At 38.7% G+C, this 25,534-nt stretch overlaps 1 protein-coding gene across 1 annotated transcript in view; it reads right to left on the bottom strand.

Moving 5' to 3' along the window:
- Positions 1-20,829, bottom strand: part of tp53i11b (tumor protein p53 inducible protein 11b) — a 132,607-nt gene extending 111,778 nt beyond the window's left edge. The window contains exon 1 of the mRNA XM_079825030.1: positions 20,701-20,829. The gene's annotated coding sequence lies outside the window, so the exon portion shown is untranslated. The remainder of the gene's footprint in view (positions 1-20,700) is intronic.
- Positions 20,830-25,534: the final 4,705 nt, after the last annotated feature.

The following is a 25,534-nucleotide window of genomic DNA, read 5'->3' as shown; positions in this document are numbered from 1 at the left end:
TGGCTTGAACTACGGGTGATTCATAAGGTCAAATAGAGCCTGCTTTTATGTAGCTATTGTCACGTTAACTTCAACATGAGACATTTTCACACAGTATGAGTTGCAGTCGGACACGTTTTTCCATACCCTTTTGGATTAAAAGGATACCATCTGCCCTGATCATCGGCTGTTTTTAAACAATCTGCCAATGGCCGATAGTGAAAATAATAGCTTTTACCGATTATTGATACAATCGGTGCATCTCTAATTATAATAAGGCTAATTACCACTGTGTGAGCTAACATAACATGTTACAGGGGTGTCCAAACTCGGTCCTGGAGCTCCGACCTGCTTGAACACACCTGCCTGGAAGTTTCTAGTATGCCAGGTAAGACATGGGCTCAGGGCTCTGAACCGGTTCAAGGAACGAAAACGAAAACCGGAAACGAACGAAATTTTAAGAGGAACAAAAACGGAAACAAAATCAAAATCAATTTGAATCGTTCTGAACAGAAACGTTAATTTGAAATGACCATTAACCGGTTAATAACGTTATTTTATCGTTCTCTTTAATATTTTAATTTGGCAGTGACCAATCATGAACAGCATGTGACGTTGACGGATCAAGCGTGAGTGAAATGCCCGCGCACCAGTCATCTATGAATCTACCGGTAACGCAAGTCAGTGTAGAGCGCGCGCATTTTCATGCCTCAAGTACATTTCTTTCCCCGCTGAGGTCTAAAATGAATGTGCAGGTATTGGAGGACATTCTTTTCGAATGTTTAAATAAGCAGTACGGACTTTAAACTCAAATAGTCTGATTTAGGCTGATTTAGTTTATGGATTTTGTTTAAGCCTGTCCAAGTAGGTTACTAGCATCTATCAAACATTTTTCCTATAGTCTTTCAGATTGCCAATACAGGACAGGTCAATGTTTTCTATATAGACGGTTGATGCTTCGTATTAAATGGTATGTTATATTGCATTAAATGATCAAGCTTTATAGCTGACTGAATTTGATTATGTGATGCAAGGATGTGTTGCGCAGTGTTTGCTTTGAAATTACCAGTTGACGGTGCATTAAAAGAGCAATGGTTATCCAGTTTATTTATTCTTTATTCATGCATTTTTTAAAACAAGTCGTGTTGAAAAAAAGTTATGTACAAAGAATGTTATCACTCTTCTGAAAATAATTAGGCATTAGAGGCCACTTTAGATTGTCTAACGCTCCATTAAAACAGGTCCGCTGTTTATGCCTTGTAATTAATGCATGTATTTCTGGTTTTAAAAATGTTATTAAATAAATATTCAAGTTTAATTACCATGTGTTATATTATTATTGAGTGAAAATAAGTCTATTTATACATATTTGTTTAAAGTATAGGCTTAATTAAAATAACGTTATTAACCGGTATTTTTCATATCAAACCGTTTTCGGAACAGTAATGTTTATTGAGGAACGCAAAAACGGAAACGCTATAATATCGATTCTGCTCGGAGTGAACCGATTGATATTTTTTTCCGTTTTTAAGCCCTGCATGGGCTATGTCTGAAATTGCCCCCTATACCCTAAAATAGGGCACTATTTGAGGGGACGGCAATTTGTAGTGGTGTCCGAAACCAAAGAGGATGTTATCGGGTGCACTCATTCAATCCCATAATGCACCGCAATAATGAAAGTACAACTGATGTACGCTCAACGGCTAGAGAATACCCATAGTGCACTGTGAGGGTCGTGTTAAATTAATTCCCACATCTCCCCAGAAGATGGTGAATCATCCATCCATCTATTTTCCAAACAGCACATTTCCAATGTGGGTACAGCGTAATATCATACAGGTATAAATTCCTTTCTGATTAATTATTAAATAGTTTCATTAAGGTTTATACATGCTGGTTTTGTTACTACTGGAGCAGCCAAATTTCAAAGCGACAGCTTGTGTCCGAAGTGTCCACGTACTCACGTACTCGTTTTCATTCACTCCCTCAAGTGGACTATATTAGTGGAGTAATGTAGGGAATAGTAAGAGGGTATAGGACCATTTCAAACACAGCCCTTGATTAGATGATCAGGTGTGTTTATTTGGGTTTGGTTGGGTTGGAGCTAAACTCCACAGGACATTGGCTCTCCAGGAACAGGATTGGACACCTCTGGCGTAAAATAAAGAAAGACTTCTTGCATATCAAAATTATAACCTAGTGACTGCTTAATCAATATCAGTAAATTACGTGTACCAAGCAATAATAAAACAAAGAAGAATTCATATTTTTACAAATGTTACAATTTAGTTTTTTAATTTTTTGGGGCAACACTTAATGCTTATGGGAGGTCTGGAAAGGGACAGGAGAATGCGGGACAACCCCCACTGCCTCAATTTTAAACAGCTTAGAGAACACAACTGCAGTGATGAACTAGGCTTGACTGTTCAACAACCAGAAGAACAGAGATAAAAATATATTTTATCAAACAAAGGACTGTTATTGTTACTGCTGCTCTGGCTAGTAATCTTAAGGATTAAAATAACTATGTTTCCACTCCAAGCACGGATTAAAGAACTGCAGTAGCCATTTCAGTTGAAGTGGAATGACTACCACAACATTCCACTGAGGAAAGAATAGAAAACACTTCTGAAGTACATCTAAAAGACTGGAATACACTACATGACTTTTGCTCAGATGATTTACAGTTTAGAAATTAACAATAGTTAACGCAAGTCTCACAGACTGATTGGTTACATCCAGTCAGAGGATATCAAACCATGTTTGATATTTTGAGCCGATTTTAGAACACATATCGCAGTGTATGGCGCATCGCTACTGAAACCGAAGCTGTCCTCTAGCTACCGGTGTTGCAATAAAATACTAAAACAATTAAAAAAAGTAAATTAACAGTAAACGTGTAACAAAGTAGCCTCAATATGTGAGATGGTGGTCCAGTGGGTTAAACCATGGAACTGATACGCAGAAGGTTGCTGGTTCGATCCCAGCGGTCACCACCAGTGTGTCCTTGAGCAAGGGGGGATTGTCCCTGTAATTGTCACTAAGTCGCTTTGGATAAAAGCGTCTGCCAAATGCATAAATGTAAATGTAAATGCAATATCTGACTCCTCAGCAGTTAAAACAACTGACTGCGCCACTCACCTCTAACTCCCGTTGTAATCTGTAGAGTCCATAATAACCACGTCTAAAGGCGGGTGCACACTGTGCAATTTTGGCCACGATTTGGCCCTCTGAGACACATTTTGCAAATCCTAAAAGATTCTTCTGATCCTTGGCTAAAATCGGAAGTCTTTGATCGTTAGTTTGACATGTTCACCGCCAGCCGATTAATGACCGCTGCGATCAAATTTTACCTCAGACGAAATTCTGGCAGTGTCTGAAGATTTGGCACACAATCCTGCAGTGTGACTTCTCCTAGGACGACCGTCAAATTATCTTAGTTTTTCAAGATAAACTATGACCAAAATGAGCGCTAGAGATTTCTTTGTAGCCACCATTTCAAAGTGTATGCAGCTCACAGTCACCGAACGATGATGATATAAAACTCCGGACAAGTTTTCTTGCATGTTCTTGCTGTCTTTAGCACGCCTTGACTATCGTACAGTCTGACATTAATGACAACTTAGCAGGGATCATGTTCGTACAGTCTGACAAGGAACAAATGTAAAGGACTATTATATATCGGAGTCCAGAGTTGCTACAACAATTACTGTGGTCAACTCAGTACCAGGACAGTTCGCATCTCACTCAAAAATGGCCAAAGACTTTCGAAGAGTCAAATTTTAAAATATTGAAAGTCTTTGGTCATTTTTGATTTTTGAGCTAACGGTCTAATCAGATTCAAAATGATCTATGCAAAGCAATGCTAAAAGTGCTACCGCCAGACCTGGAGAATGGCTGAATGAATTCAAAAACGTTAAAACTCAACTGTTTAACTCTAGGGGAGTTTTCAAATATTTTCAAAAAAAAGTGGAGTGTTCCTTTAATGCCAAAAGAGGGTTTGCGCTGCCGCAAGCTGTTAGAAATTGTGGCTCCTAGTGTTTTAAAGTCTGATTCAGATTTTAAAAGTAGTGTAGTGCATTCCAGCCCTGAATCTCATCAAAAACAGAGTATCTGTCCAAATCTTAAGAGACACAAAAAAAATGCTTAATCGGTGTTGACCTGCATCACCAAATATCAGAGAGGAATAAAAAAAAAACTGCATGCTGAGTCCTTGAAAAGATTGCAGAGAACTGAACACTGGCACCAGCTAAACAGACCTTTGGATACTCATGTGGCAATATAGCATCTTAACAGCATAACCCAAGAGCATTTCACAAGAAAGTCACTCATACTGAGAGAATTATATCAGTATGTCCCCGAGCCCTGTAGTGCTTTGCTTATTGGTCGCCGTTTGTCTCACACAAGTGAGAGAGAGGTCCAGTAGTGTAAGAAAGAGCATGAGTAATGACAATAAACCATAGTTGAGCCAGAGCTAATAATGAGAAGAACGTCAGCAGGGCTCGACATTAAGCTTGCTCACGTGCTTGTCTGTCATTCACTTGTCCGAGTAAAAAATTTGCTTGTCCGGGAAAAAAATAAAAATTGTGTGTTGTAAATATAATTTATTCTGAAGCAATATTCTCAGTGTTCAATCAGCTTTGACATATTTAAATGTGATATTTTTACCTTTTAAAAAGGGCATTTTTTCTTATTAAATATAGGCTATGCATCAGCTTTCCTTTTATCTTGATCTATAAATTAAATTAGAATAAGACACTATAGGGCTGTTACCAATCAAATTAAATAATTTTGCACTGAAAAATGATAACTGCATTAAATAGTGTTATGAGATTGTTTCAAATATTTTTTGAATATACAAATAAGAAAAGTTGGAAAGAAGGTTTCAACATGAAACTAAAACGTGGCGGCAGGTGAACGTCTGAATGAGCGAGTCATTGAGACGATTCGTTCAAACGGCTGATTCGTTCAAGAATGAGGCAGTCGTTTGCGAATAGTTTGTTGAATCTTTTATTCAACTGATTCATTCGAAACGCTGAATCATTCACTAGCACACTGTTGCGGTGACACGCGTTCTGCTGTGATCTTAGTTTAGAACTATTTTCGCTGCTGAAATGGAACAAAAACACTCAATATTGCATCTAAAATGTAAGTGACTTAATCTTAATAATTGTTTATGGAACTGTCATATGAAATCAGTGTCATTTTCAGTCGTGATGTTATTCAGGAAAACAGAACTCTTGGTAATGCGACATTGCAACTGTATCATGTGTTATAAATATAAATAAATTTCTACATTTTTAAGGTAGTGTGTTAAGTGAGTTTCTTTGTGTGAGCGGTGCACATTTGTTTCGATTTCTCCTCGAGAGGCTGTGCGAGCGTCAACAGTGCAACGTTATAGTTACCGTCAGTTCATTATACATTATATATTATTATCCACTATCAATCGCCACTTACGTACACTAATGAATGCAGAATCATTCTTGCATTTTGGTTATTCCCTAGTTATTTTTTGTTAATGCCGTTTTATCAGGCTACTTGTCCGTCGGGCAAGTAAAATTATCTTTCACTTGCCCCTTCAAAAAATCCACTTGTCCCGGACAAGCGGACAAGCGTTAATGTCGAGCCCTGGTCAGTTAACATCATAACCATCTCTAACAGTATGGGAAAGCAATTCTGTGTTTTATCAACCCCATCTAAATTTAAGATGGTCATGTGCTGCAATGTGTTGCATAAACAGTCAGTAATCTTACCTGCTTCCATTTCGTATAGTCTGCAAAATATAACAATAGAGAGCAGTCAAAGAGCCTTGAAAGTGCACAGAGCTTAGCTTAGAAATCAAAGGATACTAGATCTTAAGACACTGTCTTAACATAATGGCTTAGTTTATGCAACTGGCCCCTGGTTTCGCATTGGTTGATAAAGTGAGATTAAATACATAAAGGCCTGGTTTCACAGACAGGGTTTAGACTAAACCAGAACTAGGCCTTAGTTAAATTAGAAAATTTGAGCAGCTTTTATACATGGCTTAAAAACATAACTGAGACAAAACAATGGCAGTGACATATTTTGAGAAATGTCAGTGTAAGTTGCTTTTAATTAAGACAGCTCAAGCATGCATTTTAGGGACTAGTTTGAGCCTTGTCTGTGAAACCGGGCAAAAGAGTGGGACACATAAGGGCTGTTCATTTATTGAAAATCTCAATCCAGTTAATTACACCTAAATCAATCAAACTAACCATGACTGATCAAATAAAAAGATCATTTAAGACATTTTAGATTACTAAAAAAAAACTTCAGAAATCAATAGATTTTTATTAATATAATTAAAACAGTCCTTAAAATGACCTAATTAGCGAGGCACCAAAGTAAACAAAATTGTAATTATAATTATTTTGATGTTAAGACTTTCATGCCGTCTTTTCAATGAGCTCATCATTTCCTGCAGCAACTGACAGATGCTTCTGACAGAGCTTAAGTTGTTTTGAACTCGTAATATTCCTCTACACAGATGTCAGCTTGTCTGCGTCATGCCAAACAAAAGCAGGTTGTGTAGACAGAAGTCAGAACAACTCGAATCAAACCATGCAACGAACTCCTAAATCCCAAACGTCTGTAACCTGATAAGGCCATGAGCTTCAGGGGCTTAGATGCTTTTGGAAGATAATTCGCCTATTTAGAAATATTTAGCCCCAAAATGTGTAACACATTCTTCTCTTTGCTTTAACCATATTAAAACCTTTATTGTTTTAATATGGATTGTTTTCAGCCTTGCAACAATGCAGTCTCTAGAGAGCCTGGGCTGCCTAGGCATAGTAATTCAATCTGTGAGAAATCCAGGAGAGGACATCTGTTCATTTTGTGGCACAGTGGTGCCCTGCTGACATAACAGTGTTGGAGGAAATTAAACTAGAAGCTAAACTAGATCCTCACTCTGAGGGACCAATCAATCAGAACACAGTGGCCTTTTCTCAGAGCACTCCCCTTCTGTCACAGATACTTGATATAAAAAATATGCATATATTTATATATAAATACCACCTCTAGTGCTGTACATGTTTTCAGAAAGAGGGTTCTAAAAAAACAACGGTTATAAAAAAACACAATCTTTCACTCTTTCAAAATAAATGAGCATGTTTGTAGATTTCAAGTTCAAGACCAAATATTGGACAGGGGTCTGTGTGCATGTAGGGAATGATGTACCTACCGAGTACCGATAAAAATATTCTGGCCAATATTGATTGAAGCCAATTATCATTTTCATTATATGGTCGATATCAGTTAAGCATCACAACATTATAATCCACATATTATAATTTTGAGACCAGCTACTAAGAATTAACTTAATAGGGCAAATATCCAATTAAATAAAGCATCAAATATCTGCCGATATATATCTCATATAGGATCATTGTCATATCAAAAAAATGTAAAGATTTAGTCATTTTGGCCAATAACTGAGATGGTACCAATATATCACGCATCCCTACATGTTGGTGGCACGTCCACAAGAGGCACTATAAAGCGATATAATTTTTTACTACATTGCAGATACAGGTTTATTAAACAGCCCAGTGTAATTAAAAATTAGTTTGAGCAAAATTATATTGTGTTTCTTGCAGCATGTTTCACAGCAGTTCACATGTGAAATGTCCAGTGACTGGTGCTAAATAAAGTGTTTAATTTTCTCTGAAACAGTTCAACCTGATTTCGGCAACATCTTATTACAATGGTTAATTAACGCTGTTTTAGTTCACTTCTTCAAGACGTTGACCTCTTTTATCAAGTGACGAGACTTGTGTTTCACGGGACCTGAAACCGAGCGCTCCGCATACCAGGTGAGCTACTGTACCAAGCAAGTTTACTACTTCCAAAAAGCAATACATATGGAGCTGGTCAAGTGATTCAAACATAAAAATGTATTACTTTACACATCATACACTATGGTAAACGTGTTTTGAGGTCACAAAATAGTATTGTGTATTTGTTAAGAAACTGTGCAAAAATAAACTTTATTAAATCAATAATCTCATCTGCCACAGTTATCATAATTTGTGTGAAAAGGAATAAAAGTTGTTGTTGCTTTTAATGCCTGTAGTGTTCATTCCAAGCTGCAGTGAAGTGTACACTCTAATTGCGATTGGGTTGTTTTAACCCAGCAATTGGGTTGTTTAAGCAAACATTTAACCCAACCGCTGGTTGTTGTTGAACCCAAGTTGAACCCAACTTGGGTTATTTTTAACCCAGCATTTTTTAGAGTGTAGGTATGTTTGTGCAGTTTAGCAGAAATGTAGCCAGTGTCAAGGATTTCCAATGAGCCTGGGTTGATAGTATCTACAAAGAAAACGATTTAAAAATATGTAAATGCAAGGGCATACATATCGGGAATTGTGAAACGATTCATGGAGGGCAGGAGGAAAAAGTATTGTGTCGACTACAATGGATCATATCACATTCTAAAGCCTGTAACGCACACCAAGATATTGTATATGCAATATCTATAAGATGGTATAGATATCCTAAGATGGTATAGATATATATCCGAAGATATATATAGTATATATCCTAAGATGGCGCCGCCGTGCTTGGTCGCCGTTCAGGTCGCTCCGCTAAGACTTTGCTTTTATTTATTATTCTACTCTCTTTTACTCTCTATTTTTTCCAACGGATCATCTGCTTTGATCTGTTACGACAGCAAAACACTTCTGGAAATTGGTTACCGCTACACTGACCTGTTTCAAGACACTTTCTCCAATCTTCCATCTGAGATTCGCCGGGACGCCGAGTTGAACAATGGCCACTCGAGTCGACGGCGAAGATTCAAAAAACACCGCGGGAAACGCGCTGGGATCCGCAACAGACTGAGAAAAAGAGCATTCAGTCCTCCTCTCCCGAGCATTTTGCTCGCAAATGTCCAATCCTTGGAGAATAAGATGGACGATCTTAGAGCCAGGATAAGTTTTCAACGGGACATGAGAGACTGCAACATCTATTGTCTGTCCGAAACATGGCTCACGCCAGCGGTCCCGGATACAGCCGTGACGCCGTCCGAGAACTTCTCTGTTTTTCGGATGGACAGAACAGCCGAGGCCGGGAAATCTAAAGGCGGTGGAGTGTGTTTCATGATAAACAAGAAATGGTGCGATCCTAGGAACATCTCCATTCTTTCGCGATCCTGCTCGCCTCACTTGGAACATTTAACTCTCATGTGCCGGCCTTTCTACCTGCCGAGGGAGTTTTCCTCGGTCATCACCACTGCCGTTTATATTCCACCACAAGCAGACACGGGGCTGGCTTTATCTGCCCTCCATGATGTGACCAGCGGCTTCATAAACAAACACCCCGACGCTGCTTTCATCGTCGCGGGTGATTTTAACAAAGCAAACCTAAAGAAAGTATTGCCAAACTTTCACCAGCATGTCTCCTGTCCCACACGAGGAGCAAACACACTGGATCATTGCTACTCTCCGTTTAAGAACGCCTACAAAGCTCGTTCACAGCCAGCTTTTGGCAAATCGGACCATGCCGCCATTTTCCTCACACCGGAATATAAACAAAGGCTCGTTCAAGAGCCCCCGGTGAGGAGGGAAGTCAAACGCTGGTCATCCCATTCAGAGATCACGCTACAGGCAGCTCTTGATGACGTCGACTGGGACATGTTCCGCGCGAGTTCTGAGGACGTCAGCGAGTTCACAGAAGTGGCGCTCTGCTTTATTAACACACTGACAGAGCAAGCCACACAAACAATAACTATAACGTCCTTCCCTAATCAGAAACCGTGGGTGGACAGTTCAATTCGCACTGCAGTAAACTCGCGCACCACCGCTTACAATGCCGGTCTCCTAACGGGGGATATGAGGGAGTACAAAGCTTCATGTTACGCTCTCCGGCGCGCCGTTAAAGCCGCAAAACTCCGCTATAAAGACCGAGTGGAATCTCATTTCCAACTCAACGACTCCCGGCGGATGTGGCAGGGACTGAGAACCATTTGTGCTTTTGGAACTAAATCCTCTGCAGAGGTGAGAGCTGATCCGTTACTGGTGAACGAGTTAAACTCTTTCTACGCTCGCTTTGATGGTAATCGCGGCAGCGCGACTCCGGCGAGTGACGCGTCAGAGAGAGTCCCTCAGAGCAGCAACGGTCACGTGATCTCTGTCTCGGAGGACGAGGTTCGGAGGGCACTCAAACGTGTGGATGTCAGGAAAGCTGCTGGGCCGGATGGTATTTCAGGTCGTGTTCTGCGGTCCTGTGCTGATCAGCTCGCAGGGCTCTTTACATCCATATTCAACGAGTCCCTTGCTACATCTGTTGTCCCCACCTCCTTCAAACGATCCTCCATCATCCCTGTACCTAAGATCAGTAAACCCTCTTGCCTAAATGACTATCGTCCAGTGGCTCTCACATCTTTAGTCATGAAGGTCTTTGAGAGACTCATTAAAAACAACATTTGCTCCTCCATTCCTGACACTTTGGACCCTCTTCAGTTTGCCTATCGTCCCAATAGATCGACTGAAGATGCCATTTCTCACGTCCTTCACTCCTGCCTCACTCACATCGACAGCAAAAGTGGGAACTATGTCAGGCTGCTATTTATTGACTATAGCTCAGCCTTTAACACCATAGTTCCCATTAAGCTAACACACAAACTCCTGGATCTAGGCCTGAATTCTTCTCTCTGCCTCTGGATTGAAGATTTCCTCACTGGCAGACCCCAGGCGGTGAGAGTAGGCCAGTTCACCTCCACCTCCATCACCCTGAGTGTTGGAGCTCCACAGGGCTGTGTGCTGAGTCCCCTGCTCTACTCTCTCTACACCCATGACTGTTTGTCCACACACAGCTCCACCTCCATCATCAAGTTTGCTGATGATACTGTTGTCCTGGGTCTCATCTCCAACAACAATGAGACGGCATACTTGGACGAAGTGGAGCAACTGACATCATGGTGCCAGGACAACTGTCTCTCTCTGAATGTTAACAAGACCAAAGAACTGATTGTGGACTTCAGGAAGAGACAGCATCGGTCATACTCCCCTCTCATGATCAGCTGGACACCGGTAGAGAGAGTGAGCAGCTTCAAATACCTGGGTGTGAACATCTCCGAGGATCTGACCTGGACTACACACATCCAGACACAGGTGAAAAAAGCCAGGCAAAGACTGTACCACCTGCGCCAGCTGAGGAAATTCAGGGTTTCACCAGCCATCCTGAAAACTTTCTATCGAGGGGCGATAGAAAGTGTCCTGACTCAGTGCATCACAGCGTGGTACGGGAACAGCACCAGTCACGACTGCAAAGCCCTGCAAAGAGTGGTGCGCTTATCCGAGCGCATCTCAGGCTCAGCTCTCCCGTCTCTGCAGGACATCTTCACCAAACGCTGCAGAGGTAGAGCTACTAAAATCATCAGAGACATTAATCACCCTGCAAACTCTCACTTCACCCTGCTGCCATCTGGTAAGCGCTTCCGTAGCCTGATGGCAAAGACTGAAAGACTCAGGAGGAGTTTCTTCCCCCAGGCCATCAGACTCCTGAACTCAGTCACGTGACTTCACTTCACCCCCGCACACACATAAACATCCAGTCTTTCAACATTAACATCCACATACTGCAATTGCACTGCACTTTACTTTACGTCCCTATTGTTACTGCGTAACAACCTGTAATAAACCTTGCACATTATACTTCTTTATATATACATATTATATATTTTATGTTAACCACTTATTTTTAAGTCTACAGTTTATCTCACTTATCATCCACATATTTTTTATATTTTTATTTTTATCTTATTTCCTATTTTTATCTTTTACTTGATTTATTTATAATTCTACTTATGTTAATACTTTTTATTCTAACTTTATTCTATTTCTATTTTAATTTCTTGTAACTGTTATTTGCACTGTCCATGGAGCGGACCTGTTTACATTTCACTGCCAGTTGTATATTGTGTATATAACTGTGTATGTGACAAATAAAACTCTTGAATCTTGAATCTCTTGAATCTCTTGAATCTTGAATCTTGTATATGCTGCACAGTCTATGACTGAAGGAAACACGACTCTGTCCCAATCAGACATTCAACTCAAGTGTTTGTTCACTTTAGAAACTCTGAAGTCCTGTGAAAAGCACTTTGATAACAGGTACGTTTTATACACTGCCTTGCCGGATAAAAGACGTTGTTTGGATTTAAATAGGCAAATGTTTAAGTGGAAATAAATGTTGTGGTGAGTAGGGGTGGGAATCTTAAGGCACTTAATGATTCGATCCGATTACGATTCTGGGAGTAACGATTCGATTCCCAAAATGATTCTTAACATACATTTTTGGTAACTAATTATCCTGCTGGGCAAATACATTAACTTTACATTTTAACCAAAATTGGAGCTATGCGTTTTGTTTTTAGTTAGAATATCTGTTTGATAGTATTGCCATATAAAAAATTATTATGAAGATTTCTTTCAATACTTTTATTTTATTAACAAAGTTATATTCAAGATTAACAAGCTCTGAATGAAACATGGTAAGCCATAGGCTATATACAATTGCAAAGAACAATCATTAAGAATGAAAAATTGTCACACTTAGTTGTAAATTGAGAACTGTTTAGTTTCTTTAGAACATTTTAACAAAAAATGTCTTTAAAAAAAGTTTACTTTGGTTAGAGCCACAAAAAAATCTTTCAAACATAGGCTAATGCAGAAGAAAAACAACTTTAGCGCTCGCTGAGATGCCAAATTCAGTGTGTGCGCATAACATCTCACATGAGAAAACTTGCCGAGCTGCAACAGTCATGTTAGAGGCATTTAACGAATCACTCACCAAAACGAAGTCTTTGTTCAGAATTTTGATGTTGACACGGATGTTGGTAGTTTTATGTCCCGGCCACCGCATCAGAGAAATAGGAGTGTTATTAAGCATTAATGGCAAGGAAAGCGCCTTATAACCTACTTGAGCACCACTTCGTTATTTTGGCTCAGAATTTCGTTTGTTGGAAATATGAACTTAATTTAGAAGTGCTTTTGAAATTAAAAACTTTGCATTTAATAGGCAAAATACATTTTTGAAATGGGGAGGCAGCCGCAGCGAGCGCAGACACAAGAGCGGCCAGAGAAACGGAGGAGCGACTGCTGTAAGGCGTTTGAGCAAAACTGTGGAAAAACTGCATAAAACGTGCGGGTGTTGAACCCTCTCACCGGGAAAGGTGTCCCCACGGGTGCGACGCCTCTGAGCAGGTCGTAGTTTGTCCATTTTATCTTAAACAAAGCCAATTCACCAGCATACAAATGTTCGCCTATCAACGGGTTGTTCTGTTTGACCGGTGACCGTGTGCGCGCGCACAGTGGTGAAGAGGCCTTTGAATTGAACACAGAATCGATTCTGAATTTTTGAGAATCGATTCTGAATCGTTGGATAATGAATCGCGATGCATTGATGCATCAACCTTTTCTCCCACCCCTAGTGGTGATGTTATTTCCATCATCATGCATTCATTTTTGGTCAAGATCTTGTATTGCCAATGCAAGAGTCCAACACTCTCCTCCAGCACATCCCAAAGACTTTCAATGAATTTAAGGTCTGGACTCGGAGGTGCCGTTTCTTCATGCTCCCTCCCAACCATTCTTTCACTGAATCTGAGCCTGATGAATCTTGTCACTGTCCTCCTGGAATATGGCCATGATGTGTCTTCCTACATGGTTGGTTAAGAGTTGAAAAGCTACACACTCCGTCAACTAGAGTTAGAAGAACTGTTGCCAAACATATAGCATGCAAGAAACATGATAATCACAGCAATAATGATCCAATCATCGACTCTTAAAGCATTTGCCTATTTAAATCCACACTGTGACTGTTTTGACCAGGCAGTGTAGAATTTTTTTTTTTACAATACTTTATCCAAAACACTACTATTAACATCAGCAATGATAAATCATCTTTAATCACAGCAGCATTTTCTACTAAACTGTCCATCACCATGGGATCAAACGGCAATTGAAGATTCTTTGGTGCGAGTATCTGAAAATATGGTGCCGTCACAGTTTCACAGTACAGTGCTTGATAAATCAACCCAGTGATAGAATAAGACAGGACAGAAAGCAGGTCACCATCTGCTTGTCTTACCCAGAGTGCCGCGCTCTCGATGACTAGCAACAGAGTGGTTTGCCTCTTACCAGTGACATTAAAACCTCATCATCACTATCGATGTGATTAGTAAAACAAAGTGATCATATTGACTTGAAGTGCACTTCCCAGCCTCACAGAGTGAGAGCAGGGTAAAAGCTACAACAGCCTAAAGGATAAAGACACTTTTTACAGGTCACTTCATATCATTGCCACCCAGAAATGTCATCATTTGTGAAGATATTTCATGCAGCTCACCATAATCAATCTTAGACTGCACACAGAAAGGTGTTTTCTTCCATATTTCAACCACACTGACAGGCGTAACTACACATTCTGTTCTCTCGAGACATCTGAAATTGGACAAAAGGCAATTCTGGTCCTGTGCAAATATGATCTAGATTTAGATTACCATGCCCTTTCAAGCCCCCCCATTTCAAACAAAGCAAACGGTCAGTATCCGCACTTCATATAAAATGCATAGCCCCTGTTTCCTTATGTTACCATGGTAACAGAATCGGGAAGAACGGGATAGCGTTTCCTTCTCCTTTGCGTAATAAATTCCCACACATTCACCGCCCACACCTGTCTCCAGAAAGAAGACCAGGAAAACACAAATGACTACGACCGCTGCATTGTGCTTTATGCTTTATGATCAGCAGCTCAAAAAGTGTTATGGGTTGCTGATCGCAGCGGCGTGGATTTTCTCATCAATCAGCTGCTTGAGGAATCACCTCAGCCTAAAGGAGACCATGATGGTTATTTGAGTTGAGCTGTTACGTGACAAACCACACAGAAACAAATGGTGGAAAAGGACTGGTGTGAATGTGACAAGAAACAAGGACATAAAACATTATCAAAACATATACTTGCAGCTGTCCTTGTCCACGGCGTTTGACTAAGACTGTAAGCAACAATTACTCTCTGACCTTAAACAGAGCCAGTAACACAGACAGGGAGTGGATACTTCCAAGAAAACATTTACAATGCCAAGAACAGGATTGCATGCAGCAAAACTACTGATAGTAAATACTTGAAACCAAAACAAAGCTCAGATGCTGGTAAGGTTCAATGTCTTTGTTGACACAATATGTGGGTCTTTTCCAAAAGCTTCTTGCATAGAAATGCCATGAGTGTGCAGTTTTTTTGTTTTATATCAAGTTTAAAATTCAGCCCCTGCTTCGCTCAAAATCTCTGTCTGCAAAGACAGTGGCTTAAAAACATTTCCGAGAGTAAACAGTGCTGCAGTTTTTCAAAAATAAAAAAAAACTCTAGACTTATTACATAATATAATGTTCCGTTGCCCAGGAATCATCAACAGATACACTACAAGCATTAAAATATGCACACACACTTAAGAAATTCTTTTGGCTACAATTGAAGATGACTTACAGAAAGTACACTGTTAAAAATAAAGGTTTGAAAAAGGGGTTTTCGCAGCAATGCCATAGAAGAACCATTTTTGGCCCCTCAAAGAATTGAGCAGTTCTTAAAGTGCCCCTATTATGCAATAATTTGGTTTTGGAGGTCTCCTACAACAGGTTTACATGCATCAAAAACTAATTCTCTCATAATATACATTGCACATCACCACATTGTTCCATGATTCTCAACCGACTTGATGGATGAATCGGTCTCTCTAAATCCCTCCTTTCTGCGAGCCTACTTTGCTCTGATTGGTCAGATGGCCCAGTTTGTTGTGATTGGTCAATCGTTTACAGCGCGTGTCGGAAGCAAGTGGCAACCTCCGCCAGTTTCTCTTGAAGCCAATACGAAAGTGACTTAAACTGCAATTCATCGACTGGCCGCTAGGGACAGGCTCCAAAAGAGAGCAGAATCTCATTGAGCTCCATGTTAAAATGCCCAACTTTACAGCAGAAAAACACATGTTTACAGCCTGGTACAAATTGTCGTTTTAGTCTATACGGTTAATTTTGCTCTTCATGACAACTGTGAGGGGGGTGATTTTTTTTTATAACTCATTCGTTTACATTATATAAAGCCTTAAAGTTCGGCAAATTAAGGGCGTGGCCACTTTGAGTGACGGGTGGTAAATTCGAAATTATTTCTTAAATATTATCAAAATTCGAATTATATTCGAATTCTAAAAGCAATACTTAATTTAAGAGGGGAGAAGTACTGTATTGTCTCCTATGCCCACAAGAAGGAACAAGCAAATGCAAACCAAATCAAGCATTGCGTCTTTTATTGAAATGACATTCACTTTTTACAGAGCATTAACTTTTCAAACAATTGTTATTAAATGAAATATAATTTCATTAATGAGCATGTAAGGAAAATTAGGTAACAAAAGTGCATAAAACTGCAAGTGCATCAGTAACCTGAGAAACGTAACGTGAACACAAAACACCAAACGGACATTCAGAAACAATTCATTTCCACTCAATAAACATCTACATATTGTTCGTCAAAAACACCAAACGGACAACTTGACCTGCAGCGAGTGCTGAGCGTTTTTGGTGAGGTATGATATGTCTTTGCCAGCTGTGCAATATGTGGATACATAACATTAAACTGCATGATTTTGCCACCAACAGAGAGGATTTTCGTCAGCAGAAAGCGTATATCTTCTCTTTCATTTATATCCATCTCATGCTCCAAAGCCCTGATTACCTTGTTCTGCACTGCTCTGTGTCTGACTGTATACACTGTCGCTCATTTTCTCTCTGACTCCGAGTCCTCACTGTTTTTTCCGCCTTTTTCAAATGAACAACACGGCCGCACAGTGCTGTACTGGATAAACAAACCGCATCAGTTCCGTCATCGTCATGTCTCGCACGCCTCTACCAAAAATTCAAATGCATTTTTTTGTAAATTCGACAAATATTCGAAATTTTATTTGACATCCCTAACGGGTGGATCGACGTTTGTTGTTTGCTCACATCACCTCAGCTCCGCCCACATCCCGCCTCTTTGCCCATTTTCAGTTATCCGGGTGTGACGCGTGGCCAAGATGGCAACGGCCAGCTCGACCCTACTTTATGCTTCAAAACTGCTCTTCAGAATCCTATGGGTGACATCACGGACATTACGTCCATATTTTTTTACAGTCTATGGTCGGTAGCTAAACACCCATTTTTTCAGCTCCGTCCAGAGGCTTCCTAAAGCTCAGCGATAATACACACTGTAAAGACAGTAACGATGACATTGATTTTACCATATCCGCGAGTACGATGATAAAACATTGGAAGAACTAGTTAATTAACCCAAACATCCATCGCAAGGACGACTTGAGCAGGACGTTTCTCAGTCATAGCTCTACTCAGTTTGAGTTACATCATAAGATGATGCAACTGTAATTCCAAGTTTATGTCCATCAACAAACCCATGTAAATATTTCTAATTTATTGCGGCACACGTATGGGAACTGTATCAACAACAGTGCATACATTAGCCGAGCACTAAAAGTGAATGACTAATGTAACATTAAAGTTTGTAAAACAAATCCTTTATCTTTACTCAAAGTAGTAAAAACGACAGACAATCTGCACTAATAGACACAGTTTTAGGTAATAGTGGCCCACAGCTGATGAGCAGAAGTATTTCAGCAAGACAGTAATAACGTGAGTTAGCCGGTTAGCCTGAAACTTACACGATATAAAACACAAAACTACGTATTTTGAACTCCCGGTATAAAATATATACATCAATAATTAATCATAATTACAGGTTGTGATTCTGAGGAGCAAGCTGGTCCAAATAAACGGGGTACTGACCCATCTTTCAAGAACGAGTGTTGTGCGAATCCCGCGTTGAACTCCGGGATTTGAGAAGCAGTCGTCAGTAGGGCTGCACGATATGAGGAAAAGCTGCGATGTGCGATAACATTGTTTAATATTGCGATGACGATATGACTTGCGATAAATATTCAAATGTGAATGTAGCTATAGCCTACTGTTCCCATGTCTTAGTGCTTGCTTTAATAGGTCGTGTTCAGTGTTGGCAGTAACGGAATACATGTATTCAAACAGCATTTCATATTAAAGAAAAAAAGAGAATGGAGAACGAAATATAACACGGCAGTGCAACTGTGCAGTGGCGCGGTGGCAGATACGCACGCACGCCTAGGCCAATATATATTTTTACCCATTTATATATATATATATATATAAAAATTCGTTAAATATATTATTCGTTTATATTTTTTATTTTCAAAATGTAGGCTATTTAATTGAGAATTGAGAATTGAGAAATAATATAAGTTAAATATTAGTTAAAGAAAAAAAACGTTTATATTTCCCCACAGACGTGCGTCATATGCCTTTGCGCTGAAAGGGATGACAAAAGCAGGAAAGAAGCATCGTTTTCTAATATCTTCATGTTTTCTTCTGATGTTCCAAAACTGATAGGCTACTTGTAGTAAAATGTGAAGAACGAAATTATCTTCCACAGGGTCAAGAACGTAGGCTTTGTTTGAGAAAGCGAAACTAAAAATCTCCGGCGTGTATGAAATGCGCTATACACAAAAACTCACAAAACCAAGTCTAATAGCAGCACAAACTGTGTTAAATAAAGTAAATTTTGAAGTAAAATGTATCTGTCCTACCTTTTCTACTTTACCACAGTAAATGATTCGAATATAGCCTAGCCTACTCCTAAATAAATCAAACAAGGAAGAAATGTTTAATCCCCTGTCAGAGACGTAAATGAGGATTTGGGAAAATAAATAAGAGATTCCATGTCCAGTAGAATAAAATGGAGTAAGCCTATTGTTAAATTCGGGGAAAATCGTGTGACCAGATAGCAAAACGCAAGCAAACTTAAATTTTGCTCACCACATAAAGCCTCGATCGGCATGAATCCATATGTTTCCATGGCTGTGATGTAACATTTAACTGCGAACCTATTATTTATTTTGTAATTAAAACTTTGTGCTTCACTCGTGTCATAATATTCACGTACAGCTTCACATACAAAAAAAAAAAAAAAAAGTATTTTGACCACCGCAGGTGCTCCTGCTTAGTTGACGTGCAACGGCTCTTGGGCTAGTAAATCAGCGCATTATGTTCTCCTATGCGCTGATTTACCAGCCCAAGAGCCGTTGGCCCCGTTTGACGTTAGCTAAATATTTTATAATATATGTTTAGTAAGCAGGATTTGATGGCCGCATTCCTACACGTATAAAATGCAATTCAATGTGGAAGTAATAGTATTCATAATACGTTACTCAGATTGGCGCATGTAATAAACTGTATTCCCTTATTCATCGTGTCAGGCTGTCTGTTGCGATGTGTTCATCGCGCGAGTTCATATCGCGATGACGATGAAAATTCGATGTATCGTTCAGCCCTAGTCGTCAGTAAAATGACGTGTTTGAGGGCGGGTCAAGTTGTTTGCGGGCAAACTATGTAGGCTACAACATAGGCGGACATTATGCAAATATATTTCCTAGTGACGTAGAACCGTAATGCACTGGGATTCGAATTCCTGACAACGCTTTTTGGCAATTCAGAGTCGATTCTTTCTTTTGGGAGACCATAACTTTATTTATCATACACTTTCGACTTTCAACTGTGTAGAACATTTACATTCACAAACAGTGCTATATTACACACTGCATAAAAGGGAATATTCGAAAAGCCATAATAGGGGCACTTTAACATTACTTTTTTCCCTACAAGTGTGAAGAACATTTAAATAATCTAAAAAACCTTTTGTACAATGAAAATGTTCCATATAGTTAAAGGATGATTATGAAACCTGATGGTACAGAATAAATCAAACACTGCAATAAATATCATTCCACAAAAAAGGATGCCTTTTGTGACCCTGTGTTTTCAACTTCTCCTTACTTCAATAGCAATTATGCATATTATAATTGTTATATAATTAGTATATAATCCAAAAACCCATTATTTGTTTAAAAAAACGGCATGTCTTATGCTTCTATGTCCCAAAATGTATAGCCTACAAATTTCCTTTTAGTTTGAGATGGCAGCAATTTCCACAAATCTTTAAAATTTACTTTAAAATCACTTTTCAGGATGAAAAAGAGACCCATTTGAAGGAAAGACCGAACCTAGAGACAAAAAAAACACACATAGACAAACCTGTGCGCGTTAAAGGCTGTGATGTGAGGGAACGTCCAGAGCCGCGCGAGACGCACCGCTTGGTGACAATAAGCTTTTAACAACAGAAATGTGTTTCAAGCAACTCAGCAAGTGGGATATTACTCAACCCAAGTCTTGGCAATCCAATCTTACGTTTTGAAGGAAGTCTTCTTAAACAAACGCTCATAACTGGAGTCCGTTTGGTGAAGTTGTCGCGTGCTCGAGCGCGCGCGCATACCTTCAGTACTCCAAGCTGTTTGTATACTCCATACACTTTATACAACACATGTTGAGCAGTGTTGCGCGTGGTCTGTTCAAGAGTGAATTAAAATTAACTTCCTACAGCAAGAAAACGCACTTTTCTGTCATGCCTGCGACACCGCGTGCGTTTCTCTTATAGGTTTGCTCGGATATAAATCAAAAGAGAATAGCCAGCACTCATGTGTATAACTATGTGAGATGGATAGGTGTAGCGTCCGCACAAAAAAGATATTTAACATGTAATAAAAATCCACAAAATTAATATATTTCTCACCAGTTTAGTTGAAAGAAGCTTCGGAGGTCTTCTGCGTTTCTCCTGCGCGATTTTCGGTATGCTGTCCGATTATTCTCTAGATAAATTTACATTGCAGTGCTCTTTGGGTTTGCAAACAACCAAGACTCCCGACGGATCTATAAATTTACCGTAATGTCACACATACACAGTGTCAGCGCAGCTCTGCCTACCGTAATACACAGAGCGCTCGTGTACACGTGACTTCACATCAAATCTTTATCTTTATATCTTTATAGTCTGAGAACGTGGTTTGTTAAGGTTTATTTTTTTATAGCTCAAACAAGATTGTAAAAAAAATACCGTTGACTTCCAAACAAGGCTGTAACTGTGCCCTTGATTAAAGGTAAACATAGGATAAAAGCATTGAAAAACATTTTGGTCAATAAGCAATCAGAGTAGGCTATTTGATGTGAAGTGTCCCCTTCAATGCTTAAAGTGGCTGCAGCACTGCTTCCCAATGCATTTCAGACACCTTCATTAATATGAGTGGTGTTGATCATACGTTTAGGCAAGAAATAGCTTAATACTGCTGTTTAGTATGCTACTTATACTGCCATTTCCACCACAGAAATAAAAATGCTTTGGTAAATCTCAATTATGAAATGAAAAGCCATAATTAAAGACATACTAAGTCATAATTATGTACTAAAATTATGACATAAATCATAAATTATGTCATACGGCCTACTGTAATTATGACAGCCAACAAAGTCATAATTGTGAAATAAAAAGGCAAAATTATGCCATACTAAGGTGTTAATTATGACATAAAATTCATAATTATGACAATTGACATTATGAAGTCATCATTATGAGATTTAAAAAAAATTGAAATAGACTTTCTGTCATAGGATTCTGACATATTACGTCATAATTGTGACTTACTGAGTCATAATTATGAGATAAAAAGTTATGATATAACTGATGATTATGTTGTTCTATAATTATGACATACTACGTCATAATTATGATCTTAAAATCAAAATTATGACAAATCATAAATTATGACATACTGTAATTGTGACAGCCAACTAAGTCATAATTATAAGACAAAAAGTCACAATTATGACGTCATAATTATGACATACTAAGTCATAATTATGAAATAATGTCAAAATAATAATATAAAACGTTAAAATTGACAACATTATGACAATTATCATATGAGAAAAAAACATTTAAATTGACTTTTTATGTCATTATTTCAATGTTTGTCATAATTTCAATTTACTATGTCAAAATTTAGAAATGTTTAAAGTTAAATTTTTGACAGCCTCCCAAAACAAAATGATGAGCTAAAAAGTAAAAATTATGACAAATCTTAAATATATGACATAATGTAATTGTGACAGCCAACTTAGTCATATTTGTGAAATAAAAAGTCAAAATTCTAACATGAAATGTCTAAACTCTCATTGTACCAGTCAACGAAATTACACATCCACACTAGATGCAATTAATAAAATAACAATTTTGACAAATTATGATTTTGAAATATTAAAATTATGACATATTAAAGTCTTAATCACATAATAAAGGTCATAGCTATGAGATTAATAACTCAATTATGAGAGTCAAAAATCTGTCAAAATTTCAATTTACTGCCATAATGTTTGAAAATTATGACAATTATGACATGATGATCATATGTCATAATTATGATATGAAAAAATGAAATTTACTTTGTCATAATTTCGATTTACTGTCATCATTTCTTTAAATTATGACAATTATGAAAACATCATTATGAGATTAAAATTTTAAAATTGACTTTCTATGGTATAATTTCGATTTACTGTCATCATTTTGAAATGTTTATATCATCATTTTGACTTTTTATAATTACAATTTACACAAGCATGATTTTTTTGTGGCGTAAATGAGCTTCCATTGCTATTTTACAGGCAATCATACAATCAAATTGTTTTATCAAAGATGGCGAAGAGGTGAATGTGGTTCCTCTGTATTGTTCTGTATTGTCCTTACAGGTGAGGAGCGGGTGTCATAAATGATCTAAATAACCTTGTGCACCTTAAAATACCTCAGACTGATAGCTTACAATCTATTTGCGATTAATCAAATACGCACAGATAATTGCTTCAGCTGTTGACTCCGTAGTAAGACAATCTTCCACAGGAGTGTAAAAGCAAAGTCTGGACATGAAAGCAGCCCATGAAGAATTCTGAAATAGTCTCATGAGACACCAACCCACTCACTCTTTAAACAGAAGCATCTTGCCAACATAATGTTTAATATTTCAACGGTAGTATATGCTCGCAAAAGAAAAGAAAAAACACTGTCAATGTCCTCGTTTTCCCAGTGATGCATGAACTTCAATAATATTATATAAGCATGCCTCTATCATTGTGAGCTATGCTGATGACAGTTTGTGTGTGCAATTTTACTTTTTACCAGAGGTGTAAAGAATACCAGAAAACCATACTTGAGTAAAAGTACGGCTCTACGTCATATTCTCGCGCATGCGTCGTGGTGCTTCGTGAGTTCACGTCAGAGGCCCAGACGGAAGACAAGAACTTGTTGAATAAAGTCGTTATTTAGATTTTTTTTTTTGCACACAAAAACTATTCTCGTCACTTCATAAAATTATTGTAGAACGACTGTAGTGAGATGGCCTTTTAACAACGTCTTTAGTACCTTTTATGGGTCTTGAGCAAGCGGCAACCTACCGCAGTTTCTCCTGAAGCCAATACGGAAGTGACTTAATGGCGCGTTCCAGGCAACCCGCAACCCGTGTTTTTCCATCCTTCTACCCATGAAAGTGCACTGGAACGGCAGTCAAACCCGTGACCTCCAACCCGTGAACTCGTACTAGATCGATGTACTCCCAGTTACAAGATCTGGGGCCAGTTGCATAAACTAAGGCATTATGTTAAGATAGTGTCTTAAGATCTAGTATGAGCCACTAGCAGTTAGGCAAGTGGCATTCAATCTTACTTTTCGTTTCAAATTAGGCCAGTCTATGTTTTTATGTAACTGATTAAAAAAAATTATGAACAGTCTTAAAGAAAAAAATGTATGTCTAACTTGTAAGACTAGTCTTAACGGTTTATGCAACCGGCACCTGACGTCACATAGCCCGCGAAACAACAATGACAGCCCCTACGGATGCGGTGTTTATGAAACAAATATACAAATAACGTTAAATAAAAGGTATAACAGCTTTTCTTGCCGTATGCACCGTTTTTCTCTGCTCCGTTTTCCCTCAGATAAGCAAGTAAGCAAATTTAGCTATAGAAATGATTTAATGATCATAAGCCCCGTCCGGTCCGCCATGCTTTGTTTACATCTAGCTACCACACAATTCCTTGCGCTCAGGCAGTTTGGCGTGACTTTGCCTAGAACGCTACAAAGTCATGAGTCGTGGTTTGAAGTTGTAACTTACGGGCTCAGAAACCTGCCTGGAACGCAGCATTAAACTGCAATTCATCGACTGGCTCCAGAAGGGAGCAGAATCTCATTGAACCCCATGTTAAAATGCCCAACTTTACAGCAGAAAAACACATGTTTACAGCCTGGTACAAATTGTGGTTTTGGTCTATACGGCTAATTTTGCCCTTCATGACAACTGTGAGGGGGGTGAATCTTTTTATAACTCATTTGTTTACATTATATAAAGCCTTAAAGTTCTGCATAATTAAGGGCGTGGCCAGCTTGAGTGACAGGTGGATAGCCATTTATCTGCTGTCTGTTAGTCATCGCGTCACCTCAGCTCCGCCCACGTCCCGCCTCTTTGCCCATTTTCTATTATCCGGGAGACGCGCTGCCAAGATCGTCCCTACTTTACGCTTTAAAACTGCTCTTCAGAATCCTATGGGTGACGTCACGGACACTACGTCCATATTTTTTTACAGTCTATGGTCTTGAGAGAGGAAATGTCATTGCTGCCAATGGAGGCCTTTCTGAGCCATCGGATTTCAACAAAAATATCTTTATTTGTGTTCCGAAGATGAACAAAAGTCTTACAGGTGTCGAACGACATGAGGGTGAGTTATTAATGACAGAATTTTCATTTTTGGGCGAACTAACCCTTTAAGTACAGTAACTAATTACAATTACTCAAATACTTTACGCCACTGCTTTTTACCCAAGAATGCATGTAAAAATTTACTATTTAAGATGGAAAAGGATTATGATGTGAAAAGAGATATAGTTTACGTAACAGAAAAGCATATTTCCTCCAAGACATTCCTGAAAACTGATTGACGCCTTAACTTTTGAATCTATTTAAGAGAAGGAATGAAGTGTCCTGCAGCTCAGTATTTAAAGAAAATGTGATCAAAATGCCAAAAGTTTGTAATAAGTGGTTGGTTATTCTTGTAATATGCGTGTCTGTGTTGACTCATTACTCGGGGCAATTAAAACGATTATAAGGATCCTTAATGAGAACAGTAATTTGCACATTCTTGCCATAAGATCTGGATTACTGAATCCAGTGCAGTGTTGAGGGCCATTACATTTAAATGCCTATTGTTTTGTATTGTGAAAAAAGTTCCAGAAGCAATTATGAAGTAATTTATTAGACGCCTAGAGGAAGAACATATTTCATAACCTTGAGCTGCGTGTTTGCCGGATCGTGATTCATTCATTTTTTCAGTCTGCTATTTGAAACTGTCGCCTATTTTTGTGAAGTGTACAGTTCAGTTTCCTTGACTATCCTTAAAATAGGCCTACAAACGCTATGCAAATGGTTGCAGTTTTAATAATAAACAAATATTATGCAAATGGTTGCAGCTTTCATATACCAAACAAATTCATCCAGACCCCTAATAGCAATTTCATGGCTTTTCACTTC

Source organism: Gobio gobio (genome assembly GCF_949357685.1).
Source record: "Gobio gobio genome assembly, chromosome: 9".
Taxonomy (NCBI): Eukaryota; Metazoa; Chordata; class Actinopteri; order Cypriniformes; family Gobionidae; genus Gobio; species Gobio gobio.
This window is presented reverse-complemented; position numbering and strand designations above follow the sequence as displayed.